This window comes from Rousettus aegyptiacus, unplaced genomic scaffold (assembly GCF_014176215.1).
Source record: "Rousettus aegyptiacus isolate mRouAeg1 unplaced genomic scaffold, mRouAeg1.p scaffold_m13_p_14, whole genome shotgun sequence".
Classification (NCBI taxonomy): Eukaryota; Metazoa; Chordata; class Mammalia; order Chiroptera; family Pteropodidae; genus Rousettus; species Rousettus aegyptiacus.
The window spans coordinates 25,833,802-25,854,424 of record NW_023416289.1 but is presented as its reverse complement, the minus strand read 5'-3'; the positions used below and the strand labels follow the sequence as shown (position 1 = coordinate 25,854,424).

The following is a 20,623-nucleotide window of genomic DNA, read 5'->3' as shown; positions in this document are numbered from 1 at the left end:
AACATATCCTGACTAATACACGGAGTGCTTAGGAGACCAGGGTTTGCAGCTTAGAACTCACAATGTGGACTTGCTGGGAGCCGTATGGCCTCTCTGAGCTTCATTCTCATCCTCTGGAAAAGAGGGAAAATAATGCCTCTCCTAGGAGGATTGTGGTAGGTAAATCATCTGAGAGATATGAAATGCTAAAGAATATAACCACGCTCAATAATATAAGGCAATTATTCTTGTTATGATTGTTAAATGGTTATGGTAATGATGATGATGACAGAGGCTACCATTTATTGAAGCCTAACTTTGGACCACATGCCAGTCTCAGAGTTTTACATTCATTAGTTTATTTAAAACTAAAACAACTCTATGGGGTAGGTACTGATATTAATCTCCACTTTCCAGAGTAAGAAAATGAGTCCCACAAAGCTTGCCAAAGTGAGCTAGATGATGACTTTGGATTTGAACCCCAATGTCCAGAGCCCACGACTTTACCCTCTATTCCATATGGCCAACTGACTGACATGTGCTGGGTTGAGTAGTTGTATCCCAGGAGTTGAATCAACAAAGCATCAAAACCTGGCACTGTTGAAAGTGCTTGTGGTCTGGCTTCCTGGGGATGTGCCTACCCCAGGAAGCCTGGAGCAGAGATGTTCATCTTGGGCCTCTTTCAGCAGCAGAGCCAAGATTAGAAACTTTCAATCTCAATTCCCAGATATCTGGTCCATTGGGCCACCCACCTCCCCTGTACATTAATTCCTGGCAAGAACATCTTTGCCTTCTCACACCCTCTAAACTCTGTCATAGTAACGGTGTAATTTGGAGGTTTCCACATGCTTTCTGCCATCTAAAAAGATAATAAATTAATCATGCCCTTGGGCACTATTGAAATACACACACTTAATCTCTAACTAACATGCCAAACTTTCCTTTCTTGCCATTGCTCTGCTCCTCTCCCTTCCTTCAGTTCAGATTTTTATGGTTCCCAAAGAAATATTAAACCAAATATTTATGCACTCATCTAAACCACAGTTCAGAGCAAGCAATGTAACAAAATCAGCATTATGAACCTGGAACTATTCCCATTTGGACGTAATAAACACGAACAATTGAACAATTTCTCCTTGGAAATGCACGTTGGCTGCTCTTTCGGTAAGTTTCAACACATATTCTTATTATTCTTATAATTCAGGACAAATTTTAATGTTAAGTCTGATTCTTAGAAACACAAGCAGTGTTAAACATAAATAAAATTTCAGTCATTTTTAACTGAAAGCCTGACATTCTCCGCTGCCTTGCATGTACTTGTTAGAAGGGCCTGTGCATGGCTTTAAGGCTCCCCATTCCCTGAAGTGGCTACCGTCTCTCACAACTGGATCACACCCGATTAAAATCATCCAAAGGTCCCCCACACCACCACTTTCAGGAAAAATTCAGGCTCCCACAGTAATGCCTCTGAGGCTCCCTGTAGTCTGTTCCCTGCCTCTGCCTTTAGCCTCAGCTGTCACTGTGTGCACGCTTATCTCCCCATCCTGTTTTGCTGCCGTATCTTCTCAAGTACCATGCTTGGATCTACCCGTTTCAGCCCCGGAATTACCCTGTTTTGACCCAGAGGCTCCCGTTTGAAAGATGAGCTTGGTCAATCAGATTGTTTTTGGGAAGCCTAGGATTGGGACAGGGAAAGACAGAGTTAGCTAGCTAAGGGCTGTGGACCCTTAGAGTCTTGTGAGCATGAAAGCCGAGTCTAACATTTTGGGGAGACTCTGGGCCATGACTATGGACCTTGATAAGGAAAATTGTCTACTGGGAAAACTGAAAGAGAAAGTAATGAATACTTATGTGTGTATGAAGCCAGTTCAAGCTCGAACATAGCCTTACCACTCTGCGACTGGGAAATCACCCTCTCCAACATTATTTAATCTTAGGTCTCAGTCTTGGTCTCCAAATTATACCCTCCCTCATAAAAATATCACAGTTCCCTTTCTCAACGGTGTCTGGTAATTGGCTTTAATTCACCAGAGTATTACCAAATGGATTTCTGAATGGCTCATTCCCTCACTGTCCCTCAATTCTCTAATTACATTCATCTCTTCAGAGAAGACTTCCCTAACCACCTTCCTAAAAAATAATACTACCTTCCCTTCCAACATCATCCTCTATGCGCATTACCTTCTTCTGTTTTTCTTCGCAGAACCCATTATCACCTGACATAGTTATCTGATAACAATCTCTATTTATTATTAAAATATACGCTCTTTGTAACCAGACTTTTGTTCACTGCTATGAATAGTGCATGGTGCATAGCAGACACTCAAATATTTCATAATAAATAAAGAAGCTATGTAAAGAGAAGCTGAAATGAGAGACTGTATAATCAGAAAGGAGAGAAAATGAATGCATAAATCAATGAACATGCACGGCTACTTTGGTTTTAAAGTGGCTTATCAATTTCTGGGAAGAACCAGCTCTGCATTTTGGGCTTGAGTTCTGAGAAATGCTCTGGTATCCCCAATAGAGTCATTTTAAGTGATACTTCTAATTAAATGATCCCGATGAGACACTCACTTTTAAAACGTCAACAGCACGCTCCTTGAAAATTAACAGGCCCATGGATGCAAAGGATCAACTTGGGTAAATATCTTTCTTTCTCTGAAGGTTATGGCTGCCTAAAATAAGGCTTTTCCAAGGGAGGCCCAACAAGAGAGAATCATACAAATGGAGACAATAGAAGTTTTGGCACAGCATTTAAAAAGATGCTCAACAAATGGAAGGATCTTGGTGGGGGACATGTACGGTCTTCAGGTTCCTCTCAATTTACAATAACAAATCCTCGAAATAGCCATGGGTAAACACAACTGCCCAATAACTGCCCTGTGAGTGAATATTCTGAAACAGACCACACCGTGTGGTGCATTCTGTCCCAGAAATATGGGAATGAGTAGAGGCCATGGTAGGCAGGAACCCAGGAGGAAGTACAGGTTTGAGAAAGAAGGTAGTATGTTTTGTATAAGATGAACACATTAGAGCCCGTTAAGTAATCAGAAATGTAGAAAAATGGGGCAGAAGGCACAGTTTTGGGCATCATCTGCGGAAGAGAAGATTGGCTTAGTTTGGTTTCAGAAAAGTTAATCAATGCAAGTTACTGAACAGATTTCAGCTCATAAGAAGGAAAACATCCTGAGGTTGAAGAGCTTTAGCTGATGGTTCCAGCTGTCTGGTGATAGAGAAGGCTGCCACAGTGGTGTCCAGGCTCACGCCATCTGGTAAAGATGCTGCAGAGGCGATCGATACCACACAGACTCCGAGCTGGTTTCTCACTCCCAGCTGCTATGATTCCTTAAGTCTGAAGCTTGGAGCAGCCCTGATCGTGTTTGGATCAGCACTGTGTGAAACAGGCGAGGAATGAGGTGCTGTCCAGGGATTTCTGTTCAAACCCAACTCGGCTACTTTCTACCCATCACCTGGACAAAGCTTCTCTTTCATTCCCTGTACCTCCATTTCTCTAGGTGCTGAGCAATATCTATCATTTCTGCTCCTGTAGTGAACTGGTTTACAAAATAGTTTCTAAATTGGTTTGTACTCTGGCTCTAGTATGTCTTTGGTTTTTGACCTTGAGCAAATCTTGTCACCCATACAAGTATCAGTTCCCTCTTCAGTTAAATGAGGATGATAGAACTGAACTCCCAAGCTCCTGGTGAGTACAGAGTCCTATGGCTGGCACACGGTAGGCACTCAATGAATGCTGACGTTTATCTGAGTATATTTAAACACAATGACATGTCAATATCAAGAAGAGTAATTTTTAATTAAGAAGATCTCAAAAAACTTTCAAGTTGTATCCTAGATAATAATTGCTTTCACTGAGGTGCTATAAATGTCAGGTACCATGCTGAAACTTTAAGTGCATTTTACCAGATATTTACTATTATTTCTATTTCCAAGAAGGGAAATGTGAGACTCATTAAGATGAAGTCATTTGACCAAGTGGGTTACACAGCTAGTTTAAGGGTAGGCCAGGCATGGACACCTCTGAGATCAGCCAAGTCAATCCAGAACTTGGATACTGGTCTGATGCCAAGTCCCAGCTGCTTCCTTACTCATGACTCCACCAGACACCTCCTCAAGGAGCAGGGCTGGTTGTTTCAAAGTTCTGAATAGATTGTGAAGGGGATACCTGGGTCTCCTTTGCAGGGCTCCTGTTGAACAGGTGAGCATGCTCAGATCCCAAGCCCATGCAGCACGGCAGGTGCTCACTATTATAGGGCTCAAGGCCCTCGCCCACACTTGCAGATATACCTGCTACACAGTGAAAAATGCATGCATGCACAGTCCTGGTGCTTTCTGACTTGAAGCCAAACAAATTTACCCAGGCTCATTTGTCAGCTTCTGTAAACGCCCTCCTTCGCAGCCTAGCTCATCCCAGCTCCAAGTTACTTAGTTGTTATAAGCTTATCACAGAAGTAAATCAAAATATTCTCAAGAGGAGAAGAAAAGATAAAAGCAAAAAATGCAACATTCCTCAGAGAGGAATATTTTTTATAGTTCCACAACTCTAGCAATTCTTTTTTTAAAAAAAGAAATCCATTATTTAATTTTAGTACCATGAAGGTGCTAGTGATGAATAATGGCTCTTCTACCTTCTAGTATTTCTAAAATATTAATACTGGTTGGTACCTCTCCTAGGGGGAAGCAGAAGTTGAATCTTTTATAGGCTCCTGAGCCCTGTTCCCCATACTATGAATTTATTCAATTACTACCAATCATATGTTCTGAGTTCTTTAAATTGTCTGCTATAAAGGTGGGTGGAGAGAGTAATATATGTTGTCAAATAGTCTCTTTCTCATTATTTTCTTTGTCTAAGTCTTTTATTTTTTTTTATTACCTATTAAAGTATAATGCCTATCTCTACACTAGACTTGGGCTATGAATCATAAATAGAAGCCACAGGGGGCAGGTCAAACGTCTGTCAAGACTAACAACTATTTGTTACTTCTTTAACTGCAAATTGTTGATGTTAAGCTTTGAACATTGAGTCGCAACCCATTTATTCTTGAGCAGATCATAATTTTGTGTGCCTGTATGTGTTTCGTATGTGTTCATGTGTTTGCTCTATCTTTACACTTTGGGTATGGGGAAAGGAAAAAGGAGACTGTTTTAGGGTAAACTATAAATAATAATGTAAATTATTGTACTTGGCAATGAACTTTTTTTTTTATGCCTACAGCACTCAGTCTAACTAGGTGGTCTCCCATCCAAGTACTAACCAGGCCCGACCCTGCTTAGTTTCCAAGATCAGACAAGATCAGGCATGTTCAGGGTGGAATGGCTGTAGACTGAACTTTTTTTAAAATAAAAAATCATTTTTTTTTACCCCTTTACAAAACTGACATATAAACTAGGAAAACTCTGGAGAACAAATCAAAGATAGAAAAATAAGATGTTCAATGCCCCACTTGATAGTTACAACTATTTTAACACATCGATGACTCCAGTCTTTCAAATACATATAGCTGTATAAATATATTCTCAATTAAATTTTTTGTTTTGAGATAATTGGAAGATTCACATACTGTTGCAAGAAATACTCTTTCACCAATGGTACCATTTTGTAAACTATAGTATAATACCACAGTCAGGGTCTGACATTGATGCAATCCACCAAACTGATGCAGAATTCCTCGGTTTATTTGTACTCATTTGTGTGTATGTCTGTGTATATTAAGTTCTCTGCAACTTTCCCACATGTGTAGGTTTTTGTATCCATCACCACTATGAAGCTACTGAACAGTTCCATCACTACGAGGACCCCCGTTGCCATCCCTCCTTCTCTTCCACATATTACCTCTCCCCCGCTCCCCTGGCAACCACTAATATGTTCTCCCTTCCCATAATTTTGTCATTTAGAAAATGGCATATAAATGAAATTATAAAGCATGTAACCTTGGTATTGACTTTTTATCACTCGGCATAGTTCCCTGGAGATTGCTGTTGTGTATCAGTAATTCATTCCTTTTATTGCTGAGCAGTATTCCATGGTACAGAAGTACTACAGTTTCCTTAATCATTCACCTATTGAAGGACATGTGGGTTGCTTTCAGTTTCTGGCAATTATAAATAAAGATGTTATGAACATGTGTTTACAGGTTTCTGTGTAAACAGTTTCCAGTTCTCTGGTATAAACAAACGTCCAGGAGTGTAATTTTTGTGTTCTATGGCAACTGTGTGTTTAATTTTATAAGAAACCGCCAAACTGACTTCCAGAGTGTCTGTTCCATTTTCCATTCCTACTAGCAATGGCTGAGTGATCCTATTTCCCACATTCTTACCAGCATTTGCTGTAGTTACTATTTTTTTAAAAAAAAAAAAAAAAAACCACTCTAATAGATGTGTACTAATAGCTTGCTGTGTTTTTAATTTGCATTTTCCTCATGGCTAATGAGGTTGAACATCTTTTCATGTGCTGATTTGCCATCTGTATCCCCTCTTTGGTGAAATGGCTGTTCATGTCTTTTGCCCATTTTCTAATTAGGTTGATTGGGGATTTCTGATGTTGAATTTCAAGAGTTCTTCATATATTCTACATACTAATCCTTTGTTAGATATGTAGTTTGTATATGTGTTTTCCTAGTTTGTACCTTGCTTTTTCATCCTAACAGGGCTTTTCCTAATCCAAAAGTTTTAAATTTTGATAAGGTTCAATTTATCATCTTTCTTTTAGAGATCATGCTCTTTTTGTCAAGTCTAAGAATTCTTTATCTAGCACTGAATGCCTCAGATTTTTCTTTTTTCCTAAAAGATTCAAATTTAGATTTTACATTTACATTCGTGATCCATTTTGAACTAGCTTTTGTAAAAGGCCTGAAGTTTAAGTTGAGGTTCACTTTTTTTTCTTTTTCTTTTTTGCCTATAGAAGTCCAATTGCTCCAACACTATTTGCCAAGGGAGCTTGGCAAACGCTGAACAGGGTCTGCACCTTTATTAAGAATAGGATGGGCATCTTTGTGGGGATCTACTTCTGGGTTCTCTATTTTGTTTCATTGATCTGTGTGTGTTTCCCTCTGCTGTACCACATTGTCTCGACTATGATAGCCGTATAGTCACACATAAAGCGATTCCACCCACTTTATGCTTCTTTTTCAAGATTCTTAAGCTATCCTGGGTCCTGGGCCTTTCCGCATAAATTTGAGAATAAGTTTGTGCCTAAAGAAAACCTTGCTGAGATTTTGATAAGAATTGCATTAAAGCATACATATAAATATCTTCATATTATTTTTTAAACTTGTTATATCATGAGAATTTTCCCTATTATTATGAACTCCTTTTTAATGGCTACCCAATATTTTAAAATAGATATACTATCATTTAACAACCATTTCAATAATAACTGACATTTGGCCTCTTTCAATTATGAATAATGTGAATAACTACCAAGAACATCTTCTTGCCAAAAAAGAAAGAAAATTTCCTGCATTTTGGATTGTTTGCTTGAAATACATTACCAGAAGTGGGGTTAATCAAGAAAAGGAATATTCTTACAATTATTTCTAATTGGATATTCTTTCACAAATTACCTGTATGTGAAAATATTATCATTAGTTTTAAATTTTCATTTATGAATTTGAATGTCCAAGTAGGAAAGATGCTCATCAAAGAAGAAAAGGAAGATTGTAAAAATGGAAAATAATGTAGCAAGCATACCTCTCAAAATGATGATGACTGTAATATCTGCCTGGCATGAATTTTTACAGGTGTTGCCACATACCTGCTCTTAGGTAATCCTCTCAACTATCCAGTGAAGGCAGGTAAGTAAAATCAATTTCTTCTTCACCTATTTTAGGACAGCTATTTGCTACTAAAATGTTTTCAAAATCTCTTTTCATCTTAAAGAAAATAGATTTAGTTAAGTCATTTTGTTTTTACCTAAGAAAGGAAAAGGGACAAATTGACCTGCCTAATCAATCTCCTTATTGTTTTGACCATAAAAATGGCTGTTATGGGAGATGGCCCTGAATGGGAGGTGACAAATATCTGCCTGGTGGACTAATCGATGAGTCCCATTTATGTTTCTATCCTTCCTAATTGGGTTTTCTCCTTTTTTTTCTAGTGAAGTAGAGCTCCCATAGAGAGACAGAAAAATAATGTGTTTTTTCTTTCAATGCAGTCATTTTACTTTTAAAACCATGTTGGATCTGCGTGGCTAACAGAAAGCTTAATCATCCTCCCAATGTGAGTCCTAAAAGCTGAGGTTCTCCTTCTCAGGTCTCAGTACAGAGGTGACCCCTGGTGCACTAAGTCCTTCAGTGTATCCAGAATGGGCTACAGACAGAAAAAAAGGAAAGCCTGAGGCCACCTGTGGGCCACGAAAATATTATATGATTTAGAAAAACCAGTTTTTATACTCTCAAATGTTGGGATCAGGTGTCCTTGAGGATTATAAGGTGGAAAAATCACTCAAACTATAAACACTGGGATGTTGAATAAAATCCTTTGTATAAATTGCAGCTTTTCGAATGGAAATATTTGATACTTCCTCCCCAAGCTGAGGAAGCAAGGATGAGGAGGAAGAAGGTGATATTAGTTAAGTGTTTGCTTTGGGAGAGGCAACTTACTAGGAGCTTTTATTATGTTTTTATTAATTTTCATAATCTAACAAGGCATTTTTAGTCCCATCTCACAAAGGAGAAAGTGGAACATTAAATAGCTGGAGTGAATTTTCCAATAGCTGTCAGTCAAAGCTAGGCTGCTCTGAAGCTGGGCTGAGTTTTTTTCCTACCGTTCCTTGGTGAAGATGCAGAAAAAGAGATAAAGAGACAGTGATTTAAGTTAGAAGGGCAGATACAGTGATAAATCAATGAAGTGATGAAGAGAGGAGTCCTCAAGCTCTCTGCATTTGAACTTCGCCCTTGTACAAATGAATAAAATTCAGAGATTGTGGGAAAGGGCCCAGAGAGACACACCTGCTTCCACTGGAGTTGTAGTCTTATATTCCTCCATCTTGCAGAGAATCAGGGCCTCCTCCAAAAGAATAGAACACCCAGCCCAGTGGAAAGGAGGGAAATAAAAAAGATCCCTATCCTGTGTCCAGAGGGCAGGGTGCAGAGCATGTAGCTGACATGCAGAGCTAGGGGTTCAAGTTCTTGCTCAAACATTTATCTTTTTTGTTAGAGAACACACTATGAAATCTAACACTCAGCTCCTCCATTATAATATGGGGAAAATGCTAACCTGGAGGCTTGCTTTGCACGTTAGAGATAATACAGGTAAGGAGCTGAAACCTGAGATGGTTCAACATCTTTTAATAGGGTAGCTATGATCATGGATACCCTGTCACCTTTTCCTCAAGCATAGTTTCCACCCTTCCCTGGATGTGACAATTCTCCAATTCACAGTGCTCCCATCAGGGCAGAAGTACTTTTGCATTCACCAGGTGAGACAGGAAGCTAGGTGTGTGCCCTCTGACATCAGATTCCACTTGCAGCCTCCCACCCCCATGGAAGCCTCCATTCTCGCCAAATCTCCTACTACAAAGCCCAAGAACAGGCATGCCTCGGAGATATTATGGGTTTGGTTTCAGAGGACTGCAATAAAGTCATAATCTTTTTGCTGTTGGTGGGTCTGTCTTCAATTTGCAAAAAAAATGCAACATCTGTGAAGTGCAATAAAGCAAAGCACAATAAAACAAGGTATGCCTGTACATAGTTTCATCCTTTAAGAGAAATGCTGTCTGTGTTTTTATACGGTGAAGACATATGTACCATTTAAACTCTGCAGAGAAAAATCAGACCTTCATCTTCTAGATGTATTGCTTCCTCCTGTGTTTAACTGAATTTCCATCCTGTCCACACTGACTGAGCACTTGGGGCAACAGTGCACTTGTGTACACCTTTCGAGCTACCCAGAATGCACAGCCTTGGGGAGGGCTTGGGTAACATACCACGTAAATACCACTCAGTCACACATTTCAAGCTCCCTTTTAGAGACAGCAACATAGAGATGCCAAATCTACGTCCACGCAATTAACCACGGAACCCGTGGGCCTGCCAGGGCCCTCTTTTACATTGGTTCTTTGGCTACAGCTCTGGAGAAATTACTTTTCTTAGACCATGATGTCCTTTTTATATGAGGGGGAGGGCTGGGAATCACACAAAGCACCGTAAACAAGATTTCATTTTGTGATAACAGCCAGATATGTTGAAAAAGCAATGGTATCATTTGGAGCATTTCTTCCAAAATCCACAACCTGAACAGCTCAAAAAAAAAAAAAAAAAAAGGACTCTATATTTTCCATTTTTTCCATATCCTCCACTGAGATGAACCCACAACCCAGCCCTCGCATCTAATCAACACCCAGTAGTTACCTGTTGAAGGGGGAACACGGCACACAAAAGAAGCAGCTGCTCCTGTATGTACTTATGTACTAAGTTCAGGCAACCTCGGAGACCCGGCGGGTTTCGTTCCACACCACCACAATAAAGCAAGAATCGCGCAAAAGCAAGTATCGCGATCAAGCAAGACAGTATCTTTTTGGCAGTGGAGGGTCCTGCCTTCAATTTGTAAAAAAAAATGAAACACCTGTGGAGCACAATAAAATGAAACACAACAAAACGAGGTCTGCCTATATTTTCAAGGATTTAAGGGCAAGAGAAAGGGTTCTCACCTGCGCCATTACTGGAGCCAGCAACTGTGCCAGGTGCTGTAAATAACACAACAGCAACCAAGGAGTCAGTGCTGATTGGCATGTGGCTCACTCAGTGCTTCAGGTGTCTTTACTATCTTTTCATCGTCACATAAATCTTATATGCTTTTTTCTTTTTTTTTGGTCTTTTTGTCATTAAATCCACTCTAAAAGATAGGTGGCTTTATTACTCCACTTACAGAATTGGGAAACTGAGGGTCAGAGCAGTTAAGAATTTTGACAAAGTATACGTCTTCCCACAAGTTGCAGTTGGGGCATTAGGGCGTTTGTGTACACATTTCGAGCCACCCAGAGATTAAAATCCCCTCAGGCTCCCAGAATTCACAGCCTTGGGGCAGGTTTGGGTAACATACTAGGCAAACACCACTTAGTCACACATTTCAAGCCCCCTTCAAGTCCATGCAATTAACCACAGAACTTCTGCAGCAACCTAGACAAAATAAAAATACTTGTGACTTATTACAGACTTATGTCCCAGTGGTGCTTAACACTTATGTATTATTTTATGTGACCCTGCCCAAAACTGTAGGAGGTAGATGCTTATCTCTATATTTCAGGCAAAAAAACCTCAGGCTTAGGTTGAGAAACTTTCCCTGAGGGTCAGTCATTTCAGCCTTTGTGCCCATTGAGCCTTTGCTCTGAATCACTACATTAAGCAATCAGATCGATAATTTGCAAAGAGATTAACCAAATAAAAACATTTCTACCCCAAACATACCATTTAGAATGACCAAAATGAGCAGACTGAGAAATGGTCAGGGCAGTTGTTTTGACCAGTTTAGTAATTCTGTAGTAACAAAAGAGGATTCAATCAATTGCTTAGCAATCAGCCATTATGAGAAGATGGAAAAAAAAAAAAATCCAATTGATTGTTTGGTAGAGCAGGAAGCATTTTAAATGCTATCACAGTAAGAGAAATATTTGAAGATTTGTCTTCATAATGGTTAACTAATTGCAATCTTCAAATTTTATTGCCTTGGAAAAATAACTCAATTCAAGAGACAGGGTATTAACACTTGCGGCTATTTCTTCTTTGTCTCAGATAGCGTCAAAGGGAAGCATGCAATTGATCAATCCCTATAATCTATAAAGACCCCTTCCTAATGAACAGTCTCCTTGAGGCAGAGTCAATGTGCTATTCATCATTTTATCATCTATATGTACCTAGTATAGCGTGGGGACGTATGTTAGGTCCTCGAAACATGCTTGCTAAATTGAATGAAAATTTAAGAGAATGGCCGGAGTCTATCCTCAATCTTGAGTTCCCTTTAAGTGAAATTCTAGAGCTGTATATGCAATTTGACTTTGGTATAAATACAGAATGGTAGCTATAGACTTCTTTAGCTAGCAAGCTATCCATTCCCTTTTGGCATCAGCATCCCCATCTGCACGATGATAATCAGCTAGTGGCACAATCATCCTGCCGTCACATCCCTCCACTCCTACCACCCAGGGATGTACTTTTGACCAAACCAACCCCATTTTTCTGGCCTCAGACAGAGATGGCTTAAGCAATGGGCATTTGCCCAAAGTTGGACCAAACTGTATTTTCTCCAGGGATTTTCTGCTAGAGCTGGGGGGAAGGCCTTCTTGCCTTTGAGGATGATGCTAGAAGAAGGCTGTTAGTGTTGTTTAGAGAAAGTCTATGTAGAGAGGGAGAGGATGAGATCAACATGCAAAAGGGAAGCAGAAAGAGAAATTCTTTGGATCTGGGATCCAGCTGTTCTGAAGCCAGATGCATCCTTGGATTTCCTGGTTACAGGAGTCAACAAATACCCTTTACTTCAGCTATTTGAATGTGTTTCAGTCAATACAACCACCAAATTCTGATAACAGAATCTTTTTTCCAGCTACTACAGTTACTTTCTCTTTGGTTTGGTAACACTGGGGCAATCAGAAAAAGAACTAACTAGAGGTTGAAAATAGAATTTAGAGGTAGGCTGTAGAGGGAGGTTGAAATTTAGAGATAGGACTTAGGGAAATCTCAGGGAAGGGGGGTGCAAAGCAATCCTGTTTAAAAAGAGAGATTGTGCAAGGGAAGAGCTTGCATCTGAGCATCTGAGATGCTGAAGGACATAGCAGGGAGGAATCCACAGAACCCTAAAGTCAGACGGGGGGCCCAAATTGGAATGGAAGCCACACACAGAAACAAAAAGAAAAGTTTTATGTTTTATCCACAAGAAAAAAGAATTAAATATTGAAATAGAGAATTGAGTTTCTTTCTAAAGAGTCTATCGAACACGGCTAATGAAAATGGAAAATGCACCATGCTATATTACTAGTGAAAGATAAGTAAATGTCAATGAACTTCTATGACAGATCCATCCCATCATTAGAGTAGAAGTAAAAATACAGCTTCACCAGTGGCCTTGCTCCAACTTTTCCCCACCCAAAGGTCTTGGTCAGCAAATGAGCAAACCCATTATGACTAACAAGGGAAAGAAAAAAAGGTAGGATGTGAAGAAGCTGAAGAAGGCACAGTAAACCATAATAATGGCTTATAAAGTTTTATGGTTGGCCATTAATCGTAACCACCTCAATTTCTTAAAAGAAAGATTCATGGTCTTTTTAAATAGACAAAATTCAAGTTTATGAGAAATTTAATAATATTCATGCTGACACTATAAGACATTCCAAAAGCCTTAAATTTTCTGCAGTCTTTGGAGTAGAGACAGATTGTTATAGTAGGAAAAAGACAAAGTTGAGAGTCAAACCCATAGCCAAAGCCTGACATGGGGGCTTTAAGCAAGTCACTGATACTCTCCGAGCTTTAGTTTCCTTATCTGGGAGATGGAAATAATGCTGGCTTCCTTGCAAAACTGTAATAAGGACTAGAAAACGAGGTCGGAAAGTTCACAGAGGCACACAGCCTGGCATGCGAGCGTGACACTCAATTACACAGCTGCAATCATCATTTCAGAACCTTTCCAAACATATCCGGAATCCCATCATGATCACTCTTCTCCCCTGCTACCCCCATGGCTCTAGGCCAAGCCCCCATCACTTCTAGAATCTGAATGACTCAACTGCTCCATGGTTTCCCACCTCCTCTCTCTCTCCCCCCATGGTCTATTCTTCAGCCACCAGCCAGAGCGATTCTACAAGGACATATACCGGAGGGTGTTTCTCTTCCACTGAAACCCTGCCATGAAATGGCTTTCTCTCTCAATTAGAATAAAAGCCAAAGTCCTTCAAGTGACCTATAAGGCCTTCCATGATCTGGCCACCTCTGTCCTTATCTCATATCCCTTTGTTCTCTCTGCTGCAGCCACGTTGGCCTCCCTGGCATTTCCAGAATGTTCCAGACATACTCCTGCCTCAGGCTTTTGGTCTCAGTTCCCGCTACCTAGCATGCTCACCAGTAGATGCATTCCTGCATCCCCCAGTAGATGCATTCCTGCATCCCCCTTCCTCGGGTGTTCTTACTGACCTTCCTTCCTGAAAGCACTATTTAAAACTGCAAGCTGCCTCCAATCTCCAGGAGCCCTTGTTTCTTCATATCCTTTCTCATGATCTTTATTAACTTTTTTTTTTTTTTTTGGCATCTCTTCCTTCAGGGCCTTTCCACGTGCCTGAATTTATCACAGCCTTATTTTATAACTTAATTTGCTGGCTTCTGTTTCTAGAAGGTTGACTCGAAGGGGGCAGGATTGGTCTGTTCTCTTCACTGCTATATCCATAGAACCAACAGCAATCCTCATCACATAGCCAGGGATCAATACATTTTTGCTGACTGGAGAAATTAGCCACTTAACTCCCCAAGTCACTCTGGAACTCCTGGTTGCAGATTATTTCTCCTGGGCTGCAGAAACCTATCCAGTCAAAGAGAATTCTGTCCGACATCTCCCTTGCCGGCACATCCTAAAGGCCTTGAGGCTTCAGGCCAAGTTATATCCGGACAGTACAACAAAGTGTAGAATCAGAGCATGCAGATTTGAATGGCTAGCTTTGCCAAAAGCCATAATTTCATCACCGAGAAAGGGGTTGTGAAACCTAGAAAAGCTGGTATATGAGGGGATTCAACAAAAAATGTATAAATACCAGTTTCATGAAGGTGCTCGGGTGATACAATAGTTCCTCCTGGAAATGACTATTGTGAGGATGAAATAAAATTGCCTATGAAATAGTTGGTTATGATTTCTGTTTAAAATCTCCATCTCTTCATTTGTCCTTCTCCTTCACTTGGACCACCATCTGCCCGCTTCAATGGAGATCATTTCATCCTCTAGCTCATGGTCCCCCGTCAAAGCTCATCCTCCAGTTGTCCCCTTCTTTCAAGTCAGCCTTTCCATCGTCCTAGGTTACCATGAGTTCATCTGATACAACTTTAGCACCTAGAAATCTAACTTTTTGTAAGTCTTAACCACATAGTTCTCAACTCTGACTGTATACTATAATCTTCTCCAGAGCTGCAGGTGGATTAAAAAAAATTAATGTACAAGCTACGACACAGAGAATTGGACTTATTAGGGCTGGCATGGGGCTTGGGAGCCAGGATACTTCTATAATCTGAGTCATTCTAATGTGCTATTAGATTCGGAACCATTATTGTTCATTTAGATGTAAATGGGGCCTCCTGGACACAGGATACCTTAACATAAAATTTTTCCAAAAGTGAAAACTTGAAGATTTTATGGGAGCATATACACCCCAGATGTGCTTGTCTAGCTACCACTATGCAAGGCAGCTATGTAGGCAAAAACTTGGCCATAATGGACACATTGGTATAGGTGAAGCCCACCTTAATGTGAGTGGATCTATTTGAGCCTCTGATGAAATCTAGGTCCATACTGATCACGCAGGAGAAGAGTGAGCAAACAGTAAGCAGAGTTAGGCTCCCAGTGGATGCATAAACCTGGAGGCATATTTCACTCACTAGCCCCATGAATATGCTTAGGAAATTGTGCTTATATACACATGATATTGACTACATGTGTTCATAAGAGACATGCATATGATCAATATTTTCCCAATTTGCTTTTTCTCCTATGGATGTATTGTGGATCTCTTTTAATAAACTAAGACTTGAACAACAACAACAAAAATATACTCCTAAATAGCACTCAACAAAAAATAATACCAAACAATCATGACAACAACAACAAAACAAAAACAAAACAAGAGAACCTGAAACACCAGAGGCAGATCACAGGGCTGTCTTGAGAAGAAGTCCAACAACTAAAACGCTTTTTAAAATAAGACAATACAATCTTAAAAGTACTATGAGTAAATGCTATTTTATTTTTAAAAATCTCTAAGGTGTAATTTTTTTTTTTCTTCCACGAGACAGGGCAGGAACAAAAGGGAGATAATTGGTTTCCAGACATATTCCATTGGGGAAGAGGAAGAGACTCTCAAGGTGTATGGGAATGGAAGGGAATCAGTGACAAATGTGTCAAGGCATGAATCAGTGATGGGGAGAAATGAGAAGTAGGCTGTTCTGAGTCGTTGCCATTTTTTGATCTGTTCCTGGTGATTAAACCAAACAACTGTGCTTGCTTATTTTATTGATTATTTCTGTTCTTGTTATGATAACTACAAAACATTTCCAGAAGTAGGCGGGGTCAACATATAACTGGTAGAAATAGATTTAACTAAACATTTTAAAGGACACGAATGGGATTGTATTGTATTCGGGAATAATTCCTTAGTTGTAGTGATATTTTTCAAGTATGAAAAGTCATAATTTGCTACTGAAAGAAGTTAAATAACCTGTATACTTTAAAATTCTCAGAAAAAATATAGTTTCTAGCATCAAATTTGACAGATTAGTTTTAAAGTCTTTCGCTTTAATTTACTTCGGAATTTTTTAAAAAGCTCTGCTTGGGCACATGGCTAATGACTTCTAGGGGAACACAGCAACTTATTGAGAAATTACTATGTCCTAGGCAATGAGTTAGGTGCTTTATATTTGATCCTTTTATTTGCTGAGAAAGCTCTGAAGTACTATTATTTTTATTTCATCTGCCCATGAAGAATTTGATAGATGCTTAGTGATTTGTTCAAGGTTGCATAGTTTGTAGTCCAAGAAAAAGGAGTCGATGCAGCCTAGCAAAGAGTACAAACTAGGAGCCAGGCTGCTTGAATATAAAGCTGAGCCCTGCAGCTGCAGAATTTTTAGGATTCTGTGTCTCAGTATCTTTATCTGTAAAATGGGCATTATAATAGTATCTACTTCATAAGTTTATTGGGAAGCGATAAATTGATAGAGCGATAGATAGATACATACATACATACATACATACATACATATCACACACAACTTATATTATCTAAAAACATACATAAATATGTAAAATATACATATGCATAAAGAGCTTCGACATCATAGAGACTAAATAAGTTAACATATGTATAGTATGAAATAGATTTATACATGGCAAGTATTACTACCATAATCACCAACATCTACTCTGTCCTTTCATTTACATTTAAGCCTTGACATCTATAGATAGATCTTCTCTCTTGGTCCTGCCCTTCCTTTTATAGCATCCTTCTTTTGTTTGTGGGAAGATACAGGGAGCACAATACAATTGAAAGAAAAGAAGTCAACAGTTTTACTTTTTAATAATTAAAATAAAAGGCTTATTATGGGATTCAACAGATGAGAAATAAAAGCACTGTAGTGAAAGCTTGACTCTCATGAGTGTTCAGACAGGAAAATTTAACATGAGAAGATGCTCAAGCCAGTTTTGGAAACAACTGTTCATTTTTCTGACCATTTTTCTGACTGTGGGGTGGCTGACCAGTGAGAGGGCCAACATCTTCTCTTGGATCTCAGTCATTGTCTCTAATCAGTGACTTGGCTTGGATGTTGATGTTGACACTGAGAAATGGCGGTGCCTTAAGGATGTCCTAACCCTGACCTTCTGGGTTGGGAAGGTGCAGAAAGGCCAAACAAGATTTGGCTCTGCTGCCATGCTTCTTCCTCCCTAAGTTCCAGCTCAAAACAATTCACCTGCATCTGCTTTACCTACTGGATCTTTGAGTAAAATTTTATTTGAAGAACAGATATTGAAGCTCAGAAAACTTTTGACAATCAGTGCTTTACGGTCCTTCTAGTTTTGACATTATGAGGCTCTAAGATCAGACTGTTGATTTATAACATGTCCAAGCCTCCTATACAAGGTGCCCCCTTGGACAGCAGTGACAAGTGCTGACCAATAAGGGAGGAACATTGGGACCAAAATGAAATGGAAGCCATCCTGAATACAAATTGACTTTTGAAAGAAACACAGAGCTTTCTAATTTCAGATTCTAAATGGTGCTGCTAAAAGCATCTTCAGAAAAGTTGAGTTTCTTTCCACCAGTTGAAGCTATAGTAATATTACTGGATTTTTCTAAAAGACTAGTGTGTACCCAATTCCCATGTGTAGCATATAACTCACAGATTTAATTATAGATCTTCCTCAGTCACTAGTTCCCTAGGAAACAAATCCATGGCTCATGTCTTGTGCATGGAAGGTCATAGCAAGAAGATAAATATTTTCTGCATTTTGAAACTTTATCTAGAGGTCACAGGTCTGCAACTCAGCAGATGAGAGCTCTTCAGACAATAGCCAAAAGCTGCTATGTTTGACTAATATCAACGATACTTAAAACCCTTTTTTGTTTATCTCAAATAAAGTACTTCCAACTTAAACGAATGAAAATTTTCATTATATCTCTTTTCCATTTTAAGGTTGAAATACAAATGAGATGAGAAGTTTCCTTAAATGTTTCTTTCTGCTCAGTTAAGATAGAAGTTCTGTTTTTAATTTTTCTTTAAAGGGAACATTATCTGAAAAATCCAAGTTAATTTTGATCATGTGGACATTGCAGGTCAGGGACTGCATGCAGAAAACCGCCACAATTGGCCAGTAATACTGAAAAACTAAAATGAGAGGGAAAACTAAAAGTGGAAAATTCAGAAAACTGAAAAATGTAAATGCCTTTAAATATATGAAGAAATATTACAAAGTAAAGAGATATTTTTCCTTATGACTAGAGGAAGTTGGTCTCATTTTACTTATTTAACACTCTCTGAAACTGGTTTCTGCTTGTTATCATTAATGCCACTAACTTTTTTAGTGCTATGTGAGGATTAAATAGGAAAACGTAAGTAGAGTGCTTTGTAAATCCCGAAGAGCTGTACAAATGTTAGTTATCTCAATTAGCGCCTCTTGTATAAATTCTTAAATGGGATCCTATTGATCACAGTGTGGCAGGACTGAGTGTTTCAAAACCTCATACTTTAAATGACAAAGCATAGAGATTAGTAGCAGTCATGATCTTCTTCACCTTTCAGGTAGAGATCATAAAGTAAGCAGACACTACCAGTCAATAAAACTCACAGAAACACCCCAGAGGGGTTCAAAAGATGACTTATTTTCCCAGCAGACTACAGCAAACCCACAGCAGAGAGAAGATCTAGGGTCTAAACATAGCATGTAACATTTTTAGTTTCTTTTGCAGCCTCAACAATACACTGTTTATGGCTTCAGTGGGAGATCAGAGGTGTCAGGACAAAGCCGTCTTTATTTGCCATTCTTTAGCAAAAGATCCAGGTCAGGAGAAAGAGACTATAAAGTGGCATAAGGAGTGACTAGCAGGAGAAGGGAGGGCATTAGTCAGTCATTACTTCCTTCTCAATGCATCATATGTAAATTGCTTTTGCTCAGTTTAAGGGCCTCCATAAAATATTGATTTGGGCATATTTAATATTTATTGAGCAATTACTAAATTCCAGGCAACATACATTTTTCCTGTTTTTATATAGTACCAGAACAACCCTGTGAGGTTGGTATGGTACACTGTGAGGGCAATTCAGCTCAAGTTTCCAACAAATAAATAGAACAGGTGGGCACTAAATCAGGGTTTCTATACCCAAAGCCTGTGATTCGAGCCATCATGCAAGACATACAGGAAGAAGGATATTTCTATTCATTTTGAGTCAACATTTCCTTGGGGAATCTATACAACTTGTGATCCTTCTCTCTCCAGAGCAACTCAAGTACGCATGCACATGCACTCATGCATACACACACACACGCTAACGTCTCTTCATGGACCAAGTCTCTAACATTCCAGGTTAAGAACTCTCTTCTACAACCTGCTGGCCTCTGGTGGATCCTCACCTCTTCTCTCCTTCTTTTCAACAAGTAGCTCAACCAACCTTCCTTGATTTCTCTTACTGTGGGCTCACAAAACCAACCAGACATAAGATTCCAGCTTAAGTTCATTTTAATGATGACATAACTGTGGGGTATTTTTGCTTTACTGAAGAAAACCAAAAAAACCAAATACTATAGTCCACAATGTGATCAAAGAAGCTTCAGCTTGATGGAACTTGTGGCATTATCCACAATAGTGCTTCCCTCATGGGGTCACTGGGCACCTGAGCCAGAACCATCCAGTGCCTGTTATCAAAAAAGAGCTCTGGACCCCATGACAGACCTACTGAATCTGATTGTGAGGGTGGGGATAGGCCTCACTCAATGCTGTGAGCAAAATCACCTAGTCAGCTGAGGCACACTGCCGTTAGACACTCCCTGACTGAGAAGAAACTAAATATCTAAATTCTAAATGAGTCTTGCCCGAGGTCTCATTTCTTGTTGGTGCCGGAGCTAGGCCTAGATGCGATGACTCCTGACATCCATCCACACGTTTCTATCTCAAATACCCGATAGTGTGATCAAAATTCAGTCAATAGAAGAATTCATTTAAACACATCATTGTGCTGAGAAAATGAATTTGAAATGTTCAATACTAGTGTGAAATGAAATGTTTGTGATTTATTTCTTTAAGCCAATAATGTCCCCAAATTGGATGCTCATTAAATTGCCAAAATAGTAATGCATGAATTTAAATCTGCTGTAATGCCTTCATTTTAGAGAAAAAGTCCCCTTTTAATACAATTGTATTTTCTCCAACAAGAAAAATAAGAAAAAAAACAAC

The 20,623-nt window shown here is 39.3% G+C and overlaps 1 protein-coding gene and 1 pseudogene across 4 annotated transcripts in view; both read right to left on the bottom strand.

Annotated features, from left to right (window-relative positions):
- CDH13 (cadherin 13) overlaps nucleotides 1–20,623 on the bottom strand; it is a 1,315,977-nt gene that overhangs the window by 462,000 nt on the left and 833,354 nt on the right. The gene's annotated exons all lie outside the window — the stretch shown is intronic.
- Nucleotides 5,207–5,325, bottom strand: LOC118611808 (annotated as a pseudogene).